At 41.1% G+C, this 18,386-nt stretch overlaps 1 protein-coding gene and 1 pseudogene across 2 annotated transcripts in view; one reads left to right on the top strand and one right to left on the bottom strand.

Moving 5' to 3' along the window:
• The first annotated feature begins 1,816 nt into the window (after positions 1–1,816).
• ZNF609 (zinc finger protein 609) overlaps positions 1,817–18,386 on the top strand; it is a 195,294-nt gene continuing 178,724 nt past the window's right edge. For both annotated transcript variants that reach the window (XM_052646253.1, XM_052646252.1), the window contains exon 1: positions 1,817–1,912. The gene's annotated coding sequence lies outside the window, so the exon portion shown is untranslated. The remainder of the gene's footprint in view (positions 1,913–18,386) is intronic.
• Positions 17,194–17,872, bottom strand: LOC128054803 (ribulose-phosphate 3-epimerase-like; annotated as a pseudogene).

Genomic DNA, 18,386 nt, shown 5'->3' with positions numbered 1-18,386 from the left:
TCTTAATTTATGGGACATATTTGACCTGTGGGCCGTATTTTGCCAAACCCTGGTCTAGAGGAGCAAGGAGTCAAAACTTAAGATTCTTTTACTGTATAGGACCTCAATTGCTTGAAAATTTTTAATGGTACTTCTAAGCTTGAGAAATTTCTCTAAAAATTCACTGTAGGAATGTTTGCTTTCCTTTGTTCCCCATTTTTGCAATTCAGTGTTTTCCCATGGTAGAGTCATGCTCTTTAGTAGGAGATGCCACTTTAGTGTTAACTCTTAAGTCATACCTGTCTCAAAACTAACCCTTCTCTTTGTCTACCTGCAAGTAGCTGAATCGTCGCTTGTAACATCATCACCTGGGGTCAGTTTTGTTCTTGTATTGTCCTAGAACAAGCTGAATATGGGTGGATCAAGGGGAGATTATTTTTCCTAGGCCAGAGCAGCTTAGTGTTCATCTTTAGCAATTACCCCCTGACACACACACACACACTTTTTGCATGCATATGTGGAAATGGAGAGCAAAGGGGTTTTATGATCTGCCTTTATCCCCAAATCACATGCTATCTTGAGTGGTACTGTTGAAGGATGCCTCAGGGTAAGGGAAAGGAAAGATAACTGCAAAGCTGGGACTTCCCTGGGGTCCAGTGGTTTGGACTTCCAAGCCTCCACCGCAGGGGGACACGGATTTGATCCCTTGTTGGGGAAGTAAGATTCCAAGTGCTGGAGAGTGCAACCAAACAAAACTGCAGAGTTAAGATGGCAAGGACACAGGAAGGACATAATTGAGGCTAAGACTTGAGAATTAAGACAAATTTCTTCTCGCTAGGAAAGGGAATGGACGTTTTAGGCAAGAGGTGGTGAAGAGTATCCTGAGTGAGAGGTGGGTGGGAGGGTTCACTTAAAGAAGGGCTGAATGCCTACTAGATAGTGTGCTGGGCAATCAGACGAATGGCAGATAAGATAAAAGCTAAAATCGTTAGAAATAGAATGGTGTGTTGGAAAAGGACAAAGTAGGACTTAGAGATAATAAGCAAGATTTGGTGAAACGGGGTGGCAAGGTGAAAGGTGATATTAGAAGGATTAGAAATGGGTGCTTTGAAGAGGAAAACTAGTGGTAATCCTAAATAAGAAATCGGAGAACAAAGGATAAAATATTAGGGGTTGCTACTTTGCTGAACCAAGAGATAAAGTGGATGAAACCACGATGAGCTGTGCTGGCTCTTCGGTTCTTTGTGATGTTCACGGTCAGACAGACCTTTTACGACCCTTTGCTCTTCCCGTGGTTGGACCCCTACAGAACTGGTGTCTTCCGTATTTAAGGTACGATACTTCCCCAGAGACGTCTCTGCGAGGAAGTCTGGTCCAGCGAGAGTTCTTTCCACGAGGAGAGAGCGTTAGGTTCGAGCTCTCCAACCCAGGCTTCTTCGACTTTATCTCTGTTTTAACCGGCTTGCCGGGTTTTCCAGCATTCCCAGAGCTCCGAGTCTCTAATCTGGGCTCCGAGTCTCTAATCCGGGCTCCGTGTGACCGCGCGTTCCGAGACCCAGGATTTGGCTCCTCCATCCAGGTTCCGGGTTTCCTCTGCGCTCTACGGCTCCAGACGGCACAAGGATCCGGATCCGAGGGCCCGGTAGTCCAGTGTCCGGGTCTTCTGGGCGGCCCTGGTTGTCCCGGATCGCGGCGGCGGCGGCGGCGGTGGCGGCGGTGGCGGCGGCTGAGGGACCCGCGGCCCCGGACACAGCGGCACCGGCGGGCGGGGCGGAGCGGCGCGAGGAGGGGGCGGAGAGCCGGAGCCGAGGCGGGGTGGGGAGGGGGGGAGGGGCCGCGGGAACGGATGGCGGCCTGGGCCCCGTAGCAGCAGCGGCTCTACGGCCCGGGGCCCAGGCGGGCGGAGGTGGCGGCTCCCGGGACCGGCCGCGCGGTGAGTCCGGAGCTTTGTGTGGAGCCGGGGCTGGGGGAGGAGAGAGGCGGCGGCGCTCAGGGGGCCGGGGATAGCGGCGCCTGACGGAGGAAGTGGGGGTTGGGGGGCCGGGGAGGAGCGAGGAGAAGGTGTGTAGGGCGGGGAGGGGGGGTCGTTGCCCGGTTGGGGGAGGGGGCGTCGAGGGGCGCAGGGTGAAGTTCAAAGCGTGGCCAGGGCTGGTTCAGGCAGAGGGTAGGGGTGCTCGAGAGGGGATTAGGGTCTGGCCAGGTTGTGGGGACAGGCCAGAGAGTTTCCGAGGCGAGTCTGGGTATCTTGAGGGGGCCCGGGGCGACTGGAGCTAGTGAGGGAGTTGGGGGGTTCAGGGCGAAGGGCTGGGAGCAGGACGTGTGCGTGGCCCAGGAGGGGGGAGCAAGGTGGCTGGTAGTGTGCAGTAAGTAGGCTGTGGGTGTGTGCTCCTTCCAGGCTTCAGGTCACATTTACTCCTGTCCTTTTCTTCAAGATGGAGGGATTCCTGGGCCTGGCCTTAACTGCTCTCCTAGTGCCCCCGGGAGGGTTTGTGACCCTGTCCTGTTTGGAAAACCCGTGCTGCCCTCTTTTCCCTTTCTGTGTAATTACGGTTGGATCATCTCTATGCTTTGCTCAGATTCTCCTTCCTCCCTCTGGGGTTGAGGAGGAGGAGACACATCTGACCAATTAATGTGTGTTTGTGAAACAGGCAGCAGCAAACAGTCATTTCAGCTTCTAGGAATTAGGCTCACACAGGGTGGAGAGATCAGAGCCCTTCAGGGGGAATATTTCTGAACAAATCACAGATGATTAAATTCTCTAAGAAACAGCTTCCTACCTAAATGAGAGTGGGAAAGATGGGGGAGAAAGCCTGTCTGTTTCCAGCCATGTGTCCAGAGCCCCAGGGGCTGAGGAGAGTCCCCAGTCCCCCCACAGGCCTCTCTTTTCTCTATGAGGCTTTGCTCTGCAGCCTTGAGTTAATTTCACCCCTGCTGCTTTGTCTTGGGGGAGGGAGTGCTGGTTTAGGCTGTTGTGAGGAGATGACTGTTTTGCTGCCACACACAATAGTCGTGTCATTTTATCGGGAGAGCTACCCCAGGGCTGAGAACTGCTGCTGCAGAGATAAACCGGTCCCTCTCACCCGCCTATTGTGTACACAGTGAAGGTCATAGGTTCAAGTCTTGTCTGAGAGCTTTGGATAGGCTCCATCTCCCAGGCTCCTCAGTGCCATTTTCTTCCTTTTCCAGACTGGGGCTTGCCATTGGAGGAGGCCAGACAGAAAGGCTCTTCTTTTTGAGTAAGGAACAATGCAGAGCTCATTGGCACACATTTTTCAGAAGAATAGGGAATGCCAGCCATGTTGTGCCTGCCTCTTTGGCTAGCCTGTACTAAGTTGAGGAGAAATAGTGCCTGGGAGACTCAATCCTGAGATTTGTGTCAGACTTCTAAGGAAAAAGACTCTAAGCTGGTTCAAGCCAGCCAATTTAATCCTTTTTATAGAGATGGGATACTCCTACAAAGATGTTTGTTTATTTGTTTAGGAATACCACTAAAAACCTGTGCAGGGTTAAGATAGGGAGTCACGGATCAAGTACCTTTTTAATGGGGACTTCCTGGTCAGAATAATTGCACAACAAAAAATCCCACAGAATTTGCCTATCTGGGCAAGAGCTGGGGGAACCAAAATAACTTTCCTTTTTATCTTTAATTCTGATGAAACGATGTGACTTGCTCATTGTGCAGAAAATCCATATGTGTGTCTGTGTTAGGGAGAAATTTGCCAGAGTAACATAAAAAAAATTGAGATCTTGGGAGTTATTAATGAGAGAAGGATGAGAACAAGCTAGAAGAAACCCTATCCTTGTACTTACCTCATAGAAATGCCCAAATAGTACTACTAGTTGGGTACTTCGGTACTATTAGTTGGGTAAACAATTATTAGGGACTAGAAATGAGGTTTCTCTTTAGGACATTAAAGAAAACTTTTCTTTGAAAAGAGATTAGAAATCAGTTGTCATTGTGAGAGGACAGTTGTACACAATATACGTGGTACACAATAGCCAGCCATTTCCTATAGGGTGTCATTGAAGAGGAACTTGAGCCTTTGGTTGTGGTAAGGGTCTTTCCGAGGCCCTCGGTCTGACCGCGTTGCCTCCCTTTTCTCTTTATTTCAATGAGTTTCTTGAAAATGACAGCTTGCCGCTTAGGTGTTAGGCTTTGTTAGGAGGGAAACCGGTTGTTCTGACCTTTCTGTTTCTTGGTGACAGAAGTGTCTTAAGGCCTTGCTAGAGGTGGTGTCTGTCTTTAGACCATGTCCAACTGTGTGTCCTAGGTCCCTGAGTGAAGTTAGCTAAACTGAGTCCAAAACTTTCTGCTCTTGGGCTGTTGACTTTCATTTCTGAATCCTGTCAGGTGACAGTGAAGGCAGAAGCCTCAGATTAAATTTGCCCTGATTAGATTTAGTGGTTTCAGAATTGGGCCCTTGCCACAAGGAAACTTACAAATCTTCTGATTGTGACCATCTTGCAGAGAACACTTTGGATTTCCAGCCCCCCAACCCCCACCCCCACCTCCACCCAGCTTCTTGTTAGAAAATGTTTCCTTGTGAGAGGTCTAGATAGCTGGACAGATTAGTGCTTATTTTGTGTGAGGATATGGAAGCATAATTTTGGCTTCTGGTAGTAATTATGTTGCAATTAGCATATAGCAGCTAAATGACTGGAACAGGATAATTTGTTGAGGGGTTTACTGATTGCTCTGTCAAGTGGAAGTGCCACTCCTTACTTATTTGACTCAATACCACTGCCTGGGCTCAGCCGTGGAGACTTAACAAGTACAGGAATGATGTGTGGTCTCCAGAAGTTCTCTGCTTTCTCTGTTTTTACTGCCAGGTACAATAGAACCTTCTAGTGCCACTTTTTCCTGCTCATAGGTACCTAAGCAATTGTTATTTCCCTTGTGGAAACTGGTCGTGAATGGGAATATTGCCAGACAGATGGGGCCACTCTGAGATGAGGCAGCCTTATGTTGTGTGACAAATTTTCTTTTAAGCAGCTGTATTCTCACTTCTGCCTGATTTTTTAAAAATCAGTTTCCTTAAAAAAACTTGCAAAATACAAAATCACATAGTGACTAAGTATACCTTTGTGATAACTCATAAAAGTTGGCTGTGACAGACAAAATGAAGATAGGCAATGCTGATTGGCATGTTCTGGGCCCACTAAGAGTCAGTGAAGGGCTCTTTTCACTAGGGAACAGGTAATTCACCAAAGCACCTGCCTGGCTGGGCATGTGGAATTGGCAGCAGCTGTGCAGCTGAAGAGGGATTATTGAGCAGGTGGTTAAAGAATCACATGCCACAGTGACAAGAAAATACTTGGTCTTCTGTGGTTTAGGTTCAGTTCATATGTGTGAAATTCTTCTTTGTTTCACATTGCTTAATGCCTGATGCTGGTGTGTTAGTGAGGCGATAATGAAATAAAGGGAAGAGATTCTTCCTTCTCTGTATTTCTTTTAGATTACTGAGTAGCATGCCTTAGACGTGGTCCTAAACGGCCCTATTGTATTTCTGTGAGTTCTGGCTTTATGCCCTGTGAATGGAAAGGAAATAATGGTAATTCAGTGTTTCTAGCACTTGTTTATTAGAGGGATAGGGAAGGAGAAAATTCTTTGCTTTTAGTGTGGTGAAAAAGATTTAGCCCACTGGGAGGATACCCAGCAGGTTTTGTGCAGAGGATGTAATTGACTTTTTGTGTTAAGTCTACCTGACATGGCTTACTCAAGACTTTCACATGTGGTTTCATTTTATGAATGTAATTCTCCACATGAAGTTTGCATCTGTTCTGTTGTTTGTTTTATTCCATTTTTAGTTTCTCCCAACACCTTTATAACTCTTTTTTTCTGGCTTTGAGTTTAACATCACTGTTAGAATCAAGTCATCACCAGAGGGCTAAATCAAGGAAGTAGCTCAAGTAAATATTTATCTTAAAAACAAGTGTAGCATTTCCTATAACTTGGAGGGGGACTTTCTATTTTGAGGTTTTCTGCAAATTCCCAGATTTTCCTCCCAGGTTATCATCATCTTCTGTTAATGTGATTTCATTTTTCTTTCACATGTTCATGCCACCAAAAGTGGCAGTGCTGTAGAGCCTAAAATTTATAAACAGGCATCTTGATGTTTATTTTGTGACTTCTCTGGTGTCCTCCAGTCATTTTCTGTATTAGGCTGACAAACTGTGTGCTTGAAACACATGTATGCACACACGTACACACACACAACCTAATTGAATTCACAAGGTATTAATTAACAGTGGATTGACAGGAAAGAAGATATAGTAACTGTTTTGGAGTTCAGAAATCACTTTTCCAAGTGAAGTGAAGGCTTAGATCTGTTAGAAGGATTGAGACAGATTTGGATATTATAGATGAATGGATAGATTGATTTTTTTGATTGATTCAGGGAAAAGGGAGGCAAACAGTGGACCACTGCAGAGACAGGGACATTTGCAAGAATCTGTTTACACCTAGTTCATAACCTAGCTTTGAGTAAGCAGCCCAGCCGTTATTTGTATAATTTCACTTCTGGGAAAGAATATAAACTTCTCTATTTCCCTATATGAAGCCATCACAGGTGTTTGTTTGTTTTAAAATGTTCACAAAGCACCATGTATTTTCCTAGCATTCTCAGTAGTTTGCTTCCTCCTGTTTTTCCCCCTCCCCCATGGCCCCTCCACATTCTCTGCTCTGAAGACTTCTCCAGCAGCTTGGAAACACTCTAATTACTGTAGCTATTATAGTCACAACGCAGATCTTCCACCTCCTTCCCACTCACCCCGTTCTGTCTTCCTTCCCCCTCCTCTTGCTCTAGCAGCAGGAGTTGAACTGCAGTCTCATGAGCACAGTCAGATCTATGAATGAGCTTTATATCTTGTCAAGGCAGAACTCCAGATCCAACAGGGCTGATTTTTCATGGTTCTCTTGCTGTTTGTTCTTGGATCAGAGTCCCAGAAATAAGAGATGGCAAATACCTATTAGGTCATATCTAATCCATCACTCAGGAGCAAACCTGTGATCTTTCTTTTGTCTCTGTAAGAATTTTTTCCTTCTTTCTTTTGCAGGTGAGAACTGTCTGATGCCAGGCAAACTCTGAAACTGCTTTCTTTTTATTGTGCTCTCTGGTCATTAGTATCAGGCCAGCTTTGCTCTTGGATTTTTATTCTTATCTCATTTTCAGGATTACTTGCTCCCAGCAGAATCTCCACCCTCTTCAACTCGGTCTTTTCTTGATTGCTGGCGCCACTTGTGTGTATGTGGGTTCCTTTTGTACCATCAGTTATCTCTGCCAGAAGTTATCACTTCTCAAACCTTTGCCACAAGAGTCACTGTGGCATCCTCTTAAGGAGTTTCATTTGATGAAAGCACAGGACACAAATACCCGCAGGTGATAATTAAATAAAATGGCTCAGAAAATACGTGCCAGGTTGTGCCCTTAGGAAAGCATGTACTGTATGAACAAATGCTGCTCCTTTCTGTTTGATTTAGAGTACTTCCTGGTCTAACCCTTTGTTCTCTTTATATGGATAAATTTTATTTTTGTGTGGCTTAGTTACAGTTACTTATTTTCTGATTTAATAGTGTAAAATGTTTGCGAATATGGCTTTTTAAAGCATAGAGGAGAAAGCATGGAATTGTGTGCCATAAACCCAGATTCTGATCACTGTATTGCCTCTAACAAGGTATGTAACCTTGTGCTAGTCATTCCTATGTTTTCCTTTTCCTTATCTGTAAAATGAGCATATTAGACATGATCATCTCTAAAGGTTCCATGTAGTGTTGAATTTTATGATATCAAGATTGTGATGAAAGAATGGGACAAAAATGATTAACATAAGCTTTTTTTAAAAATCTTATCAGTATTTAGAAGGGCAAATACGTGCAATCTTAGTTCCAGGGGCTTGACTCTCACTTCTCTTTGATATGTGTATATTGGTGGTTTTTTTTTTTTTTCACTAAGCTATCTTCTTTTGGAGAGTCTTGTATCCTTATTCTGCAGGTTCACCCAATTTTTCAAATATATCTTTTTCTAGCTTGCTCCAGCCATAGCAGTGGGGATCAGAAAGCTGCAGAAAAAGAACCTCAGCTTGGGAAAAGGAAATCAAACCTAGAAGGATTTACCTGATATCAATAAGAAGTAATTTTGTGTATTCAGCCAGGGATTTAAGATCTTTAAATCTCTTATATCTGAAATCTTTAGCCAAATGGGACTGATACTGGAGGTAGGATTGGGCGTTTTTCTGTTTCCATCCAGTTAGTAGGAAACCTACTTTGAATTAACTTCTTGGGATTGCATAAAAGTTGCCCACTGTTTTGTTTAGAAAATAAAATTGTTATTTTTAATGCTTGAATGCAAAATCGCCAGTTTGACCAACAAGGGGGAATCTCTGAAATACCCCCTAAAAGGGACTGAGCAATTTCAAGCTGATGGGTGACTTTAGGAACTTTGAAATTGGTAGTACAGTTGATCCTTGAACAACACAGGGGTTGAGGTACCCCCCCCCCCAGTGAATTAAAAATATCCTCATATAACTTTGTAGTTGGCCTTCCAGTATCCAAGGTTCTAAACAGCTTCGGATTGTGCAGTACTATAGTACGTATTTATTGAAAAAAAAAATCCAGATAGACCTGGACCTAACATCACAGTTCAAACTCTTAGTGTTCAAGGGTTAACTGTGATGTTAGGAAGTCTTTGCTTTCAAGTAGTTTAAATGAATCAGAGAAGGCAGTGGCACCCTACTCCAGTACTGTTGCCTGGAAAATCCCGTGGATGGAAGAGCCTGGTAGGCTAAGATTGGGTCATGGATGTCACTAAGAGTCGGACTCAACTAAGCAACTTCACTTTCACTTTTGTGCATTGGAGAAGGAAATGGCAACCCACACCAGCGTTCTTGCCTGGAGAACCCCAGGGACGAGGGAGCCTGGTGGGCTGCTGTCTATAGGGTCGCACAGCGTCGGACACGACTGAAGTAACTTAGCAGCAGCAGCAAAGGAATAAAAGTGTATAACCCAGTTGTTAAGCCCCCAAGTTAGAATTTTAATCAGCATTTCCCAGTGAATTTTTGGATTTGGAACTCCCAATAGCAGCCTTTTATTGTATGTTAAGAGAGTGATGGTCTTTTCTTTCTTTATTTTGATAGAGTGTATGTTAACATAACAAAATTACACATTTAATCTACCTTTGAACATTGGAAGAAGCATTCACCGTTCTTAAATTTGTACTTAAAACATCCATCAGTCCGTAATAGAAAAATGTGGTGGGCGGAACTGTTGTTTATTTTGGACTCATAAAAAGTCCTGAGAGTGTTCTGCTTTATTCCCAGCCATCTGTAGAGCATTACTAATTCTCAGGTAATCTAAAAGTTATTTTGGGAAGTGTTCCACTTGAATGAGATTTTTGAAAGATTTGTATTAGAAATATAAGTGGCTTTTGTAGATAGACTTTTTTTTTCCCCACGTGTCAGGGTTTTGAATTGGACAATGGCCAGAATAGGTGCTGTGCAACCTTTGGAAATCGTACTACACCACGATTGAAATCCAAATCTGGCAGTTAGGCCATTGCATTGTATGCTGATACCACAGTGCATGTTAGTACCTGTAGTTTCTTAGGCTGTGGTTCAGTATTTATAGAGCAAGGCAGCATTGTCTTACCTATTCTGTGTACACAGTAAAGCCAGTGGGGTTTTGATATGTTACCAGAATGTTCCTAATATTCCTAGGTGAGCTCTTTGGGTTTGGTTGAGATGAACATTCAGGTGAGCATTAGTGAATTCAGGAATGTGCCTTGTAAATTGCAGTTACAAATTCTGAGGTTTCATGTGAAACTCAGCAAGAGTGGTATCAGCAATGGAGCTAGAGACATTGGAAGAGACATCGAAATTTTGAGCCTCACCAAGTCTATGAATCTGAATGGTATAGAGGAAAGGGGGAATTTTTTTTCTACTTGGTACTTGCTTTCAAATGTACCTCCAGTCCATCATTTCTGGAACTTGCTTCTCCTTTTCTCTGCTAAGCATTAGAGTTCTTCCAGTTGCCACGGCACAAAACTTTGGGTTTGTGTTTCGTTCTTTTTTCTTCCTTACCACCTCATCTCATCACCTCATTCACTAAATTTGAATCATTCTGGATATCTTTTCGTTTGTCGTTGCCTTTTCACCTGCCCTAGTTCAGGCCTCCCTATTGTCTATTATTGTACTAACTTCATAGCTAAAGCTTCTTTGTGTATTACATGTCATACACTGCTGCATTATCATTATAGTTTTTAGTTTATACAGACATCCCTTTCCTACTGTGCTTCACAGATACTGCATTTTCTACAAATTAAAGGTTTGTGGCAAGCCTGTGGCAAGCATGTCTGTTGGGCCCTCTGGATATTGTTGGCCTCCAAGAGGTTTTTTTAGTTTTTCTTATTTACTTCTTTCATTCCATAAATATTTACTGGAGTCCTGCTATATGTGAGGTCCTGTCCGAGCTGCTTAGGATCTAACAGTGAGCAAAATAGACAAAAAATGCCAACCCCATGGATATTATCTTTTAACAAAAGGAAATAGAAATAAGCATAATTAATAATTATGTAGTATAAAGAGGGTGATAATTGATGTGGGGAAAAAATAGAACAGAGTAAGGAGGGTTAGTAGTGTAGAGCAGGGATAGATGAAGGAGATAGGAAGCTTGCAGGTTTAAATAAGATGATCAGAGTCGGTATCTTTGAAAAATATGGTGTAAGTGTGTTACTGGGTTGTTAGGCACTTCCCTGAGGTTGCTGAATGTTCTTCTGCCCAGAACAGAGAAAGAGGCACTGTCTGTAGTTGTTCCAGAGGGTCTAGCCGACAGTGAGGGGGAAATATGTTCTTTTTTCCTGGCTGTTCCTCTGGCTGGCATTCCTGGAAGTTAATCATGGTGAAAATTGCAGTCATGTCTGGAAGACAGCAGGAGTAGAACAGAAGGCCTTATAGCCAGTTTCCCTGAGGAGTGGTATTTGAGCCTTGGGTGCCTTGAGTAATAGGTGAGTTAGGCCTCTGAATTTTCTCCTTCCTCAAAAGGAAAAGTCCAATATCATGATAGTCCCTCTTTCTAGTGAGGTCTCAGCAACTCTGGGGGTTGGGGTAGCTCATTAAAAATAAGCTTTCAGGGACTATACACTTTGCTTCCAGCCTAAATTTTTAATTTTGAGGTTTGTGTTATTTTGATTTCCTCTCAATGCATAGCTGGCTTTGTTCTGGAAGTCTCAGTACCTAATTCATCAGCCTGAGGGTGAAGATGTCTTGTGATGTCTAGCTGCTCTCTTGTTTGACTTGTGTTTTGTAAATTTTCTTATAGTTCCCTTGCTTGTTCTTTCCTAACCCTTCTACTATTTCATTATTTTTCCTGTTACCTCTTCCCTTTTTTCTTTACATGAAGCTGATAGGCAACAAAAATCTCTTAGGTCGGACTGCTGTTTGATAATTGACTGGAAGCTAAAATTCCTACCTAATGTGTAGAGATGTAATGTCTTATTTCTGTCCTTGGGTTATATAGAATGCTCCTGTTGGACATCAAGCTCTCAGCCTGTTTGTTATACAGTATGCCATTTGAGGTAGCTGACAGGTGCAGGGTACCTGTATACTCTAGTTATTTATATCATCAACTTGTGTGGTTGCAATATACAAGGAGGCCTATTTGCCATTCTATAAAAATGTGCTATTTTTGATGTAAAATTTTAGAAGAAAGGTTCTTAATGAACTTGGGATTGATGCTTAAGAAAAATCTGTTAGGCAGAGAGGGTCCTAGGCAAATATCACATTGCTTTTCTTTGTCAGGATTTGCTACATGTCAGACTTGACGTCATAGATTCTCACCACATACGCTCAAGTGGTACAGTAATATACGACTGATATTATGAATTTTAAAGCCGGTGGCTGTTAATTCGTTATGTCATTATTTTTCTGTAGTGGTTAAAAAGGTCTCAGTTTTGCTGACCAAGTAGTTTTGCTTTATTAGTAGAAATGCTTTTAACATAGTTTAGTTTGCTAGTGATAGTTGTTTTTTTTCAGTAGTATTGTTTCTGGCGTTTGTATAGCAGACCCTTATAGTCCTGACAGAGCTAGAAATCTGGCAGTGTGGATTTCAGATGAGTTCAGATAACACCATCTGACAGAGAGGGAAATGCAGGACAGTGTCTGGTAATATTCTTTTTCTTATGGAGCCTTTCTATAAGAGAAATTCAGTTTTAACAAGATCACATTGAGGTAGGTAATATAACAGTGAAGTGACATTTTCTTCCAACAACAAGTCTATAATATATTTTACCTGAATTTGTGATCGGAAGCATTAGATTTATTTAAAAGTGTTACATAAACATGACAAGTGCCATTTCTGTCATCCTTATATAATTTTTTTCCTTCTCCTTTCTTGGTAGGCAAAATAATGATAAACAGTGATTTAATTCACATCTCAGATACTTGATGGAAGGAATCAAATTGTTGAAGTGGTGCTGCTAGGCTGCGCACTTCATAGGGATGACACAGGCAGCAAGCGATTACATTTTTATAAGGGTCGAAATCCTTACTTAAATAAAAATGTCTCAGTCCTAATCAAAATAATGTGACTGAGTTGAAACTGTTAAAGGAGAAGCCACAAAATTAGGCCAGATAATAATAATGTGGGGTTTATTTACTCTTCATAGATTGGTTAACTACTTTATTAAGAGCAAATTTAAAGATATGGTTTTGAGTAAGATAAACTTCTCTGCACAGTTGGCAGTTTTAGATCCTATAGAGCAAAGAAATAACCAGGATTTTTCCTTTGAGGAACAAACAAGAATTGAGAAAGGTTTCTGTAGGTCAACACTGCTTAAGAGAAATCATATCTTGATTAAGCTCAGCATTCTTCAGGGAGAGGAAGAATAAAATCTATCATGTGGGGTTGATTTTTAAGAAATTTAGCTGCGATGAAGTATGTACAGTAGGAAAAGTGGAAAGATTTCAAATAGCAAATAACCCACTGAAAGTTTAAAGACTTAAAAACCATTTTATTAGAAAGCAAGGGATCAAAAGCACCATACCAAACAGATGGTCATTTGGCATAGTCTCAGAGGCTGTGGAGGGGAGAAAAGCATCTTTTTAAAAAAAAAAAAATTTCAGTCAAGACCGAAGAAACCCACAAAGTGATGATAGTTAGTCATGCGTGCTGTCTAGAAATTTTAGGTGAAAGAAGAAAAAGATGTTGAATTAGTTAGGTTCTTTGCTAAACTGATGGTAAGAGTTTTTGTTTTTGCTTTTTTAAGAAGACCACTAGAAAATTGGTAAGACTACTCTATCATGGTGTGAAAGACGCATTCAGGGATGAAGATGTTGGAGAATTCTCAGTTCTGTTTTTCCCTCTTTGCAAGCAGTTTAAAGCTTCTGGTCAAATGATGATAAGCTTAACTTAAAAAAAAAAAGAAATTAGGACATGAAGTAATCTCTTTTAATGCATATAAAGTACAGAAAAATGTATAGAAGTCCCAAAAGTTATTCCAGAAGTGGTAATATTTAGTTAGTCGTTCCAACACATTTTTTTCCCCCTAGCTGCCTAACTTTTCTCGATCAGATCTCTAAATCTGTCTACCCTAGAATCTAGGAAAAAATTCAAGGATAAACTGTAACTCCTAGTGAAAGTACATCACTTCAAATTAAGTAGCATGATCATTACACGAAGGGACGGGAGTAGATTTCACCATAAGAAGGGTTTGGAGGTGGAGGGAATAAAATCTATCAAATGTAAATTAAGATTGAGATGACTTGATATCATTAGTATAACTTACTGGAGCCAAGGCAGTGGGTTAATTTACATAAAGAGAAGTCACATATGACAAATCATTGACAGTTGTGTGTGGGCAGAGTGGTTACCAGTGGACCTCGTTTAGTTTTATTAGTCAGGCCAAGACTGTTTAAAAACTTTAGCCTTGGAATGGGAGAAAATGTTCTGTTTTGTATTAGTAAACTGACTTTCTGACAGTAATCACATCCAGGTAGGCCTATAGTTCCTTCTCTGCAGTTCTAAAACCCCCAAATTCTGAAAGCTTTTTTTTTTTAAGGTAGGCACAAACCTGACTTCAGCCTATGAGGCTATTTATGGCTGTTTTCATTGTTGTTTGTTCTGTTTCAAGTAAATATTCATTTTGTTGTAAGAATATTAATGAGTTTGATGTCAGCGTGCTATTCCAGTTTCTACTGAGAGTATTACACTGTATGGTATATTAATTATCTCAGCTTTTTATAGGTGAAATAACAGAGGCTCAGATAAGTGCAGTGACTTGCCCAAGATTCTTAAACATTTTCAGGGAGAGTAAGACTAGAATTGAGCTTTTCCTACCTCCTTTGTTTTGTTTTTTTTTTTTCCATTGCCTTGTGCTGGTTTCTCATGACATTACCTCCAGAAATTATCTCAATGATAAATTCTTCTAGGTGGAAGGGTTTAAGCAGTGACACTCATTTTATTTGACAGTTTAATAAATGTTTTACAAAAGTGACATATTCAGGTTTTCTCCTGACACTAAGCTCTTTCAAGTGCTTAGGTTCCCAAATTGTTTAAGATTATACTTCCAAAGTATCTTGGCTGTGTGGGAGGGATGAAAACTCAAAGATGAGCTTCAGTGTGGATAGTATTACATTAAAAGGAGGCAGAAAGTCCAAACCACTTGCTAGCATGAGATTTTCAGCCCCTAGAGGGGACTGGAAATCTTGGTAAGCTATTCCTTGAAAAATTAGTTCAGTGTGCTGCCAGGGAAATGCTAGGCATCATTAGGAAGAGAACTAAAGAAGAAAGATAAAAAAAATAAACTTCCCCCTGTACAAAACCAAGTTTTGTCCATATTTGTGATATTGCCCCTTCTTTTCATCCCTAAGAAGTATGTATCAGAACTGGAGACCAAATGAAGTGAAGGCTTTAATGAAAACATGTAAAATGATTTTTTAAAAATCCAGTTTTTAAAGACAGAAGGAATATTATCAGACTCCATCAAGCAATGAGAAGAACTTGTTTACCAGTTCTTAGGATCTGTATTGGATAGAGAGCACCTTTTCAAATTAGAAATAAATTTAGCTTAATTACTGGGTTGCTCTTATCAGTAGTAAATAAAATTTGTTAACAGTAGAAGTACTAGAAATTAGAAATAGGGTCTAGAAGGGTTTTTTGTGTTTGTTTCTTTTTATTTAAAACTGTTAAGATAATTGTAGGAGTCTCATGCATTTGTAAGGATAATACAGGATCCTTTGTACCCTTTACCAGTTTCCCCCGGAGGTAATGTCATGCAAATATAGAACAATATCATACCCAGATATTGACATTGATACGATCTACGCAGGTTGTTCAGATTTCCCTAGTTTTAGTTGTACCCACTTATAAGTGTGTGTATTTGTGTTAGTCACTCAGTTGTGTCCAACTCTGTGACCCCATGGACTGTAGCCCATTAGGCTCCTCTGTCCATAGAATTCTCCAGGCAAGAATACTGGAGTGGGTGTCATTGCCTTCTCCAGGGGGTCTTTCCAACCCAGGGATCAAACCCAGGTCTCCTACATTGCAGGCAGATTCTTTACCGTCTGAGCCACCAGGGAATTCCCACCACAGTCAAGATACAGAACAGTTTCATCACCACAAGGGTACCTCACATTGCCCTTTTATACCTGCATCATTCCTGCCTCTCATAAGATTTTTGATAAATTATTGGATTAATATGTTTTATAACTTGTAAGCGTATCCAGGAATATTTGGAGAAGTATATATTTTTATAATATTTTAAAATATTTTATTTATCAGATTAATTGTTGTCATTCAGTCGCTAAAGTGGTGTCCGACTCTGCCAGTGCAGACTCTTTGCGACTCCCCTGGACTGCAGTACACCAGGCTCCTCTGTGCTCTACTATCTCCCAGAGTTTGCTGAAATTCATATCCATTGAGTTGGTGATGCTGTCTAACCATCTTATCATCTGCTGCCCTCTTCTCCTTTTGCCTTCAATCTTGCCCAGCATCAGGGTCTTTTCCAATGCATTGGCTCTTGGCATCCGGTGGCGAAAGTATTGGAGCTTCAGCTTAAGCAACAGTTTTCCAATGAATGTTCAGGGTTGATTTCCTTTAGGATTGACTGGTTTGATCTCCTTGCAGTCCAAGGGACTCACCACCACCACAATTCAAAAGCATCAGTTCATCGCCTCTCAGCTTTCCTTATGGACCAACTCTCCCATACGTGACTGCTGGAAAAACCATAGCTTTGACTATACAGACCTTTGGCAGCAAGGTGATGTCTCTGCTTTTTAATACACTGTCTAGGTTTGCCATAGCTTTCTTCAAAGGAGCAAGCATCTTTTAATTTCGTGGCTGCAATCACCGTTTGCAGTGATTTTGGAGCCCAAGAAAATAAAATCTGTCACCGCTTCCACTTTTTCCCTTTCTATTTTGCCATGAAGTGATGAGACCGGATGCCATGATCTTAGTTTTATGAATGTTGAGTTTCTAGCCAGCTTTTTCATTCTCCTCTCATACCCTCATCAAAATGCTCTTTAGTTGTTCACTTTCTGCCTTTAAAGTGGCATAATCTGCATTATCAGATTAATACGTACACTTTTTTTGTTTTTGTCCTCCCATGAGCTTCATATTAAAGGTCAAATATTGCTTTTAATGAAAATCTCTAATCCACTTTTTTTTTCATAGTACACTTTTTTATGTATCAAATATAAGGTACAAAGTAAATGATAATAAATGTTTTTGAAGCTAGGAAAGTTATATGTCATTCCCAGTCAGATGCAAACGTAGTTATCACATACATAAATCAAAAATGGCACAAAACAGGAAAAACAGAAGTTCCTTTGCTTTCCGAAAACAGCCAAGAAACCAAAGAAAATTATTTTTAAAAATTCAGAGAAGAATTTTTTTTTGTAGTAGCCAACATGCCTTCCTTAGGCATTAAGACATATTTCTGTTCATAACCTTAATACAGCCATATTTTTACTCTTTATGAAAATCAAGTCTCCCAGTAAAAATGGTATTTTACCACACTAATCTTTTAATTCCATCACTAAAAATGAAGTTATATTGACCAATTTCTAACCTCTTGGAACATTCTGCATAATGAACTTTAGTCACTGGAATGAGTAATTGCCCAGAAAAGCAGCACTGTCTGAACTGTGGTACGATTTGTAGTCAATATTCTTGTTTTCCAATAAAAAGGAGATCTCATAAGAAGAAACACTGGGCTCCTTGTGGTTTCATTGATCAAGAGAACGTTTCTAATCTGCTTCTGAGCAAACATTTCTTAGTAGGATGATCACTGATCTGGAGTCTTCACTCCTCATAATGGCACTGCCCCAGACACAATCATGTTAGCTCCTGCCTTTGGCATCATATCTTCCATGAATTTCTGCCCTCCAAACCCAGGTTCCACTGTCATAACCAATGCTATATCTATCTGATTAGCCCATGGTGCCAAATACTCAACTGTGGTTCCTGGTTTGATCGCAATGCCAACCTTCATTCTATTCTCTTGTGTGTCTTTGATCAAAGCTCCTGGGTTCTCAGTAGCCTCAAGATGAAACATATATTAATTGGCTCCTGCTATAGCCATTGGTTTTACCCACTTTTCTGGCCTGGACACCTTCACATACATGTCAAAGAAAGGGTCCTGGTCTAGCTGCTTTTGGAGGCTTTCTACCACAGGATGACCAAAGGTGATGTTGAGAGCAAAATGCCCACCCGCCTGTTACATCCAGGTGCAGATAATCGACCTCAGAGTCCAGCATCTGGAGGCACTTGGCCCCTAAACTGGCCACATCACTGTTGAGGATGGATGAGCCAGTTTTTAGCCAGATGCCATGGTACTGTTTCTCTAGAGCAAGTTACTGCTCAAGAGCCCCAGCTAGATGAAGGTGCCTTACCCCAATTGGCCATGCCATTTTTAGTAATCCACTATTTATCCCTTCCTATCACCAAGTCTCACTCCCAGTAGGCAACTGCTTTAAGATTTTCAGTCTTTTGCTTGTATTTACTTCTGTATTTCTAAAAAATAATCTGCTATCCTATTGTGCTCTCCTTATCAAATCAAATTTTTGCTTTTATCAGTATCCATTATTAAGTAAATGTTTATTCTTAAACTATTTAGTATACTACTGTGTTTTCTTATGCAACTTATGTTTTTTTCCCAGGGTTTAATATCATTAATTACCTCAGTGTTTTTAGTTTGTCATTATAATTCATTCAGACTCTCCAACAGATCTATAAATCTCCTCACAATATAGTGAAGCACAGGGTAATCCTTAAATGTAGTTTCTTTCCTTTTTTCCTTTCTTTTCCATCCTTCTAAATAGCCTAACCTGTGAAGACTACTGGCCTAATTCCTGTTTACTGTGATCACATAAAATGCTATTTTAGGAACAGGACCATGATCCAGTAGTATAGTACTTTT

The sequence above is a fragment of the Budorcas taxicolor genome, chromosome 10 (genome assembly GCF_023091745.1).
Source record: "Budorcas taxicolor isolate Tak-1 chromosome 10, Takin1.1, whole genome shotgun sequence".
NCBI lineage: Eukaryota > Metazoa > Chordata > Mammalia > Artiodactyla > Bovidae > Budorcas > Budorcas taxicolor.
Note: the sequence above shows the minus strand (reverse complement) of the source record. Positions and strands in the feature narration are given on the sequence as shown.